Source organism: Elgaria multicarinata, chromosome 13 (assembly GCF_023053635.1).
Source record: "Elgaria multicarinata webbii isolate HBS135686 ecotype San Diego chromosome 13, rElgMul1.1.pri, whole genome shotgun sequence".
NCBI classification, from domain to species: Eukaryota; Metazoa; Chordata; class Lepidosauria; order Squamata; family Anguidae; genus Elgaria; species Elgaria multicarinata.
Window position 1 is genome coordinate 28,630,939 of NC_086183.1, and position 7,676 is coordinate 28,638,614.

A 7,676-nucleotide genomic window follows, 5' to 3' on the forward strand; every position below is an offset into this window, starting at 1 on the left:
TTAGGGGTGAGATCACCAGTCTCTCAGATGAAATGCTCAGAAGAACTCCCTAGTTCGAAGCTCAGCAGAGGCCCACAGCGCATAAAGAATACAGGATGGCTGGTGAACAAGTGAATCATGCCTGAAACCTCTATGTTCACATATCCCATTGCAGACACACCTTTCTCTCTCTCTCCCCCCCTCCTCCCTCTCTTATAGTTTCCAGAATCAGCTAATGTCAAAGCATTATGTCAAAGCTAATGTCAAAGCATCCTATGCTATTCTATGATTCATTTTGCAAAGAGTTTGACAATAGCTGATTCTGGCCCTCTGGTAGTGGTTTGTCCTCACTTCTCTGAGGAAACGTGGTAATTTTTGTGGGTTGTTCGCATTACTCATCCAGACAGAAGTGTCCCTGGTTTGCCCTTTTGATAAGATAGCAGGTCTCCAACTTTGCAAAGAGAAACTCTGTGCCTGAATTGTTCTTCTGACGTGTTGCGTGTAGTATTAGCTGGGCTCCCCCCACGGAAAGAGTGACACAGAATCAGGGGAATTCTTGATGTCTTTTTAATTGCATCACCTGGTTTCTTACAAGCACTAGCGACTTAAGAAATTCTTTCTGGGGCATTTATATTCTTAGCGATAGGAAGTTAATATACTTCCCATTGCAAGGCGGAGAAAGGAGTTAAGCATTATTTCAGAGTTGACAGTTGTTCCCTTAGCAAAGAATCACCTGATATTCTGTTAAAGTTCCATTGCTCCAGATCAGTAGAAATGAGCAGCTCACAGACAAGAGTTTTAAAATGAAATTGGTGAAAGAGAATCCCAATCCCACTGTAATTTCCTTTGCTTCTGTGAGCTCCATTACCTCTCCGCAGGCTCAAGTTGAACATATGAAGCTGCTTGATACTGGATTAAACCATAGGTTCATCTAGTTCAGAATTGGGCAACCAGGATGATCAGGGGTCTGGAAGCAAAGCCCTATGAGGAAAGACTGAAAGAACTGGGCATGTTTATTTTATTTTATTTATTTATTTATTTATTTATTTATTTATTTATTTATTTATTTATTACATTTTTATACCGCCAAATAGCCGAAGCTCTCTGGGCGGTTCACAAAAATTAAAACCACAGTAAAACACCCAACAGGTTAAAACACAAAAACGAAATACAGTATAAAAAGCGCAACCAGGATAAAACCACACAGCAAAGTTGATATAAGATTAAAATACAGAGTTAAAACAGTAAAATTTAAATTTAAGTTAAAATTAAGTGTTAAAATACTGAGTGAATAAAAAGGTCTTCAGCTGGCGACGAAAGCAGTACAGTGTAGCCTAGAGAAGAGAAGGCGGAGGGGAGACATGATAGCACTCTTCAAGGACATGAAAGGTGGTCACACAGAGGAGGGCCAGGATCTCTTCCCGATCCTCCCAGAGTGCAGGACATGGAATAATGGGCTCAAGTTACAGGAAGCCAGATTCCGGCTGGACATCAGGAAAAACTTCCTGACTGTTAGAGCAGTACAACAATGGAACCAGTTACCTAGGGAGGTTTTGGGCTCTCCCACACTAGAGGCCTTCAAGAGGCAGCTGGACAGCCATCTGTCAGGAATGCTTTAATGGATTCCTGCATTGAACAGGGGGTTGGACTCGATGGCCTTAGAAGCCCCTTCCAACTCTACTATTCTATGATTCTAGTCCAGTGCTCTCTGTTCCAACTATCAGTCAGTAGCCCTCAGAGGATTCAGGCAAAACACTTTCCCCACTCAGGTCAACCACCTACTTGAGATTATTTTCACAGACCAACCAAAGTATTGATCCTTAGATCTCTTTTCTTTTCTCTAAGGCAAACCTCGGGACGTGTGAGAAATTTGTTTGGTCCTCCTTTCAATGTGAACTCACCAAATTCACACTGTCCAAACCTGCATATGATTTGAAACACACTTTGCTGCTGTTGAGGTCTATACATTGCATAGGCAAATTTTATTGTTTTCTTTTCGGCGCCAGGTCAAGACTTTTCTCTTCTCCCAGGCGTTTTAACAGCATTTAACAACGTTAAGTTTGTTTTTAATGGACCCCAGAATTGTTGCTTTTAAACGGATACTGTTGTTTTTATACTGTTTTTATGTTTTTAAAATTTTTGTATACTTTTAATGTTTACTATTTTTAATTGTTGCAAACCGCCCAGAGAGCTTCGGCTGTGGGGCGGTATATAAATGTAATGAAATAAATACAATAAATAATTGGCAAACGCCTGCATTTGAAACAGTGTGGACGACAGTGCACATGTTTTTAAAAATGTGCTAAAAAAAGGAATGCATTTGAAAAACGAGCACAAAAATGCTTTATTCGATTGGGGGGGGACCTCCTCCAAAATATGTATGCATTTGCGTATTAAAATCCATAGAACATTCCATGTGGCTAAAATTAAAAACAACGAAACCAGCACCACTACAACAACAATGCAATCCACTGCGGAACCAGGATAGAACAAACTTAGCATTGGAAAAACGAGCGCTTCAGGAAAATCCAGCTTGATAGATTCACCCATCACCCCTCAACGCCTGGGCTAGAGTTAGGAGAGGTTAGTAGTTAATGGGTTCACCTGTTACCTCATCAGTTCTTCATATACGTTTTGGCTTTCTGGCTGCAGGGACTGAAGAGAAAAATAAATATACGTCAAGTGCAAGCTTCAACTGGAAAATGTAGCCCCAGAGCTGCAGCTGAACTGTAGAAGAGCTACGGAGATGAAGAGAAAAGTAGCCTGCTTATTGCTTCTGACTAGTCCGGAGTGACGGGTCACTGTGACTGGTCGTTGTGACTAGATGTGCCTTTGCTCTACTTTGGTTAGTATGCTGACTATGGCCATTTGTGGAGAAAGTAAATCTGAACATGATTGCACATCCTTTAGTCCCATTCCATATAGATGGATGCAACATGCTTTGCCTCTTGAAAAATGTTCCAGAACTGCAACTAGTACTTCTCGATCCTCCCAGAGTGCAGGACATGGAATAACGGGCCCAAGTGAAAGGAAGCCAGATTCCGGCTGGACATCAGGAAAAAATTCCTGACTGTTAGAGCAGTACGACAATGTAATCAGTTACCTAGGGAGGTTGTGGGCTCTCCCACACTAGAGGCCTTCAAGAGGCAGCTGGACAACCATCTGTCAGGGATGCTTTAAGGTGGATTCCTGCACTGAGCAGGGGGTTGGACTCGATGGCCTTGTAGGCACCTTCCAACTCTGCTATTCTATGATTCTATGATCATATATGAATGCACTTGTATCGGTGTAAAGTGCCTTTCCTTCCAGTAATGACAGGAGTCCAGCAATGGGTAGTGGTGGTGAGTGGGGTAGTGAGCTCCTTGCTTGGGGAGGGGCTTGCCACCCCCTGCCCCTTCTAGTGACACCCCTGGTCAGACAGTTATCTTTCAAAAGAATGTCAACATCACAGCCTGGGGTACAAAGTCACCATGAGGTCTTCCAGACAAAGGCTTTTATTATGACCGTGCCCTGCCTCATTCAAGTTATCTTCCATCTGCATCCTTCCCGTGTTTTCCCACTGCTTCTTCTGACTTTTTTCTAACTAGGAAAAAAAGCCAATAAAGAGGAAAGGATCGAATAGTTCTGCAATGCCTTTGATTGGTAGTACTAGGAGTCCTTCGACTGCAAGCACCACAGATATATATAAAAAAGGACAGAGGCCTTGTACCTTTGTAGTGGTGAGTAGAGGAGGGGATTCCAGCAGGTGCAGCTTGTCCTGCAGGGGTGTGGAGAAAATCTGCACCTGCTAAATTCTCCCCCACTCTGAACTCAAAGATGCAGGAGCTCTGTCATCCCTGGAACACACACTGGGATGATTTTCATCTTTAATCCCATTCCTGGCTTCCTCGGAGTCAGATCAGACACCCTTTCTGAGAGAAGGGGGAAGCATGATGGGCTTCTACTTACCTGGTATATGTTGTTGTCAGCAGAGGCATTTCCAGCCTTGATCTAGATTAAAATTTTAAATACAAAGAAGGGTTCTGAATGTAATTTGTTGGCTATTACCCAGTAGAAGCAGCAGCAGCAGCAGGTGAAGTGTTGATCTGCCTTCCTCAAATTGCTACCCTTCACATCGTTTGGACTACTTAATTCCAGTATTTCTGACCATTGAATATGTTGGTGGGGGATGATGGGAATTGATTTCCCAAACATTGGGGGGGTGTTACCAGGTTGGGGATAGCTCAGCAGGGGAAAAAAGAAAAGAAAAGAAAGTAAAAATAAAAACAGGGAAAGAGATAAGTGGCTGATGTTGAATATGGGAGGGGGTTATAGGCATTCAGTTGAGACTCTGTCAAGATCAGTCAAGGGGAGAATTTTCCCAAGCTGCCCAGAGCTACTGATCTGCCTCTAAATCTTATGCAACTGCAGGGAAATGCTAAAAGTATCGCATGTTCCAGGGCACATGCTCTGTTCACAGTGTGAGCTTCAACAAGCTGATTGTCACCTTAAAGAGGCTTTGGAATCCTCCGCCACGCACTGGAGTTCCTTAGATGACAGAATGATGTGGAAAGTAAATCGTAACACGGCGGTGGAGAATCTTTATTGGCTAGGGGCCAAATCCGAATTTGGGAAGGGTCTCGGGGGCTGCATTATTGATTCATTTATGATTAGTTACTTATTTCATTTGTGGCATTTCTATCTTGCCAAGTGTAGTAAAATCGCTCAGTGGTCCCCAATACTAAGATACAATATTAAAAACATTAAAACATCACATTAAAACACAGCTTTGAAAACATTTCCTCAGCCAGGGCCAGGGCCAGGCTGTTTTACGCCCTAGGCAAGATGAGCTACTTTCACTCTCTCTCTCTCTCTCTCACACACACACACACACACCCACACCCAAAAATGCCAACTTTGATTTTTAAGAACATGTGTTTCCTGGGAAAAATAAGAAGCACAAAACTTGAAACTGCTAAATTTATTTTAAAGTACAAGAAATACGTCATGCCAATTATAGCAAACAAATTGGAAAGGAACATCTATGGGTCTAAAATTCATTATTTAATAGGAATATCACCTCCAAATCACCCCCTGAAACTCACACATGCGCGCGCACACACACTCAGCATCACTCACTCCAAACAAACACACACATGAACACATGCATTCACTCAAAGACCCCATGCACCCCATTCACCCACACATTCTCTCTCTCTCTCTCTCTCTTCCGGGTGTGTTCCTGAAGTCTGAACATTGAGCCACCCCACCCCAGCGTCCCTGGCTTCACTTCAGCTGGGCAAGCATGGGGCGCCATCTCGCCTGCCCAGACCCAGCTGAATCCTAGGGCCGGCTCACAGCCAATGTGCATGACTGCTGCGCTGTGCCCGGTGCCCCTCTTAACTTGGCGCTCTAGGCGGCCACCTGAGTGGCCTCTATGGTAGCACTGGCCCTGTCCACAGCAGAGGGCGGGGCTACAGGTGCGGGGGGGGGGGGGCTACAGGCACAGGGGGTGGGCCAAAGCAAAATGGGCAGGACCAGATGTAATTCCTCCCAGTATGAACATTTCCCCACCAATAGCTTTTAAATATTGAGTTTGTTCTGACTCTATACTGTTTAGCTTCACCCTACCCAGTGCCTGTTTACACTTCCCTGCGCCTGTTTGCATTCTCTTTCCCTCCTTATTGTTTACTACAACTTTATTAGATTGTAAGCCTATGCGGCAGGGTCTTGCTATTTACTGTGTAATCTGTACAGCACCATGTACATTGATGGTGCAATAATAATAATAATAATAATAATAATAATAATAATACAGCTCAATTCTAGACCATGACTCCTCAGTCAGACATTTTATGGTAAGTGACTCAGCTGCTTTCTGTAGCTCTAGTCTCTGATCACTGGGTAGAAGTGGAGGGAATCCGGAAGGGGTGGCACCTTGCCAAACAGCTGGCAGGCTGGATGTGGCCGGAGGTTACATAACTCTACCTTAAAAGTTTGACATGCGCTGCTCACTCCTGTCATTGGCAACTTCCTTATACTGAGTTAGACCCTTGGTCCATCCAGGCCAGTATTGTTGCTACTGACTGGCTGACCCTCCCCAGGGTTTCAGGCAGGATCCCTTCCTAGCCCTCCCCAGAAGATTGAACCTGGGACCTTCTTCACGCAATGCAGGTCCTCCACCACTGAGCCACGAATGCTTTCCCCATCAACTTTGCTCGTTTTTCAACCCCTTGCCCTCTTCTTGAGCCACTGGTTGTCATTTCTCCGAGGCAGGGATCTTTCACCTTTTGATCTACTTTAAAGCACCCGTGGAAACAGCTTGCAGTTATAATCCAAGGCCTTACCTGTCCAGGCGGGGGAAGATTCTCATATAACGTAGGTGTGTTTATGGTCTGAGTAGACATCCTCTCCCTCCGACGACGGGCTCCTGAGCGAGGGAAAAGGCTGGGAGTCAAACCTCAACATTCAGCCCACACCACACTTCAGTTTACAGTTTGAAATAGCTAATGGGAAGCCTTCAGACACAACTTCTCCCTTAAATTGGGGTAAAAACCAGGAGTCGTGGTTCCCCATCATCTTCCTGCTCTAGTTATTACTCGGCATTCCTGCTCCATAGTTTATTTATTTATTTATTTATTTATTACATTTCTATACCACCCAATAACCGTAGCTCTCTGGGCGGTTCACAAAAATTAAAACCATCAAAGTATAAAACAACAGTATAAAACCATAATATAAAATACAATATAAAAGCTCAACCAGATAAAAACAGCAGCAGCAATACAAAATTACAAATTTAAAACACCAAGTTAAAATGTATTTACAGACTGTTAAAATGCTGGGAGATTAAAAAGGTCTTCACCTGGCATCTAAAAGCATATAATGTAGGTGCCAAGTGAACCTCGTTTGGGAGCTCATTCCACAACCGGGGTGCCACAGCGGAGAAAGCCCTCCTTCTAGTAGCCACCTGCCTCACTTCCTTTGGCAGGGGCTCATGGAGAAGGACCCCTGAGGATGACCTTAGGGTCTGGGCAGGTACATATGGGAGGAGGCGTTCCTTCAGATAACCTGGCCCCAAGCCGTTTAGGGCTTTAAATGGTAATACAAGCACTTTGAATTGGGCCCGGACCTGGACTGGCAGTTGATAGCAGAACCCAGGAATCCGGGGATGTTAGCTTCCAATGTGTTACTCACGAAGAAAGAAGTAAAGCAGGGTTCCAATCAATGCCAGTATCACAGCCACGGACCCAATGACCAAAATAGAGGTGATGCTTGTATTGTGGTATCGCAACTGAGCAGGTCCTGGAATGAGGAAGCATATTTTTAGGAACTTCATGATGTTGCCAATAACAATTGCCATTAATAAAGCCTGTCACCTTTCTGGATGAAGAGCGGAAAGTACATCTTTTACAAAACTCAGAACTAAAAGGACACTGTCTGAACCATCTCTGCTAGCATCTCACATCATGCACTGAGGTCCAGCTCCAGGTAAGCTCTTGGAGTAGGAACCAGCCCATAAATGTGGACTCACTCTGCAATGTTGCCCAGCCTAAGAAAGTGCAGCAGATACAGGAGATCTGTACCAAGCTGTCGCACAGGGCTGGCTTTGTAGGATCTCCTGAACTGGCATGACTGGGAGGGTGCTATTGGATTCACGTCCTACTTGGGGGTTTCCCACAGCTGGCTTGTTTACCACTGTGTGAACAGAATGCTGG

The 7,676-nt window shown here is 44.3% G+C and overlaps 1 long non-coding RNA gene across 1 annotated transcript; it reads right to left on the reverse strand.

Moving 5' to 3' along the window:
- Positions 1–2,552: 2,552 nt before the first annotated feature.
- Positions 2,553–7,226, reverse strand: LOC134407981 (uncharacterized). The gene is made up of 4 exons (XR_010026070.1): positions 7,156–7,226; positions 6,306–6,388; positions 3,928–3,969; positions 2,553–2,634 (listed from the first exon to the last, which is right to left on the reverse strand). It is a non-coding gene; the product is annotated as an uncharacterized LOC134407981 (long non-coding RNA).
- Between the last annotated feature and the right edge of the window lie 450 nt (positions 7,227–7,676).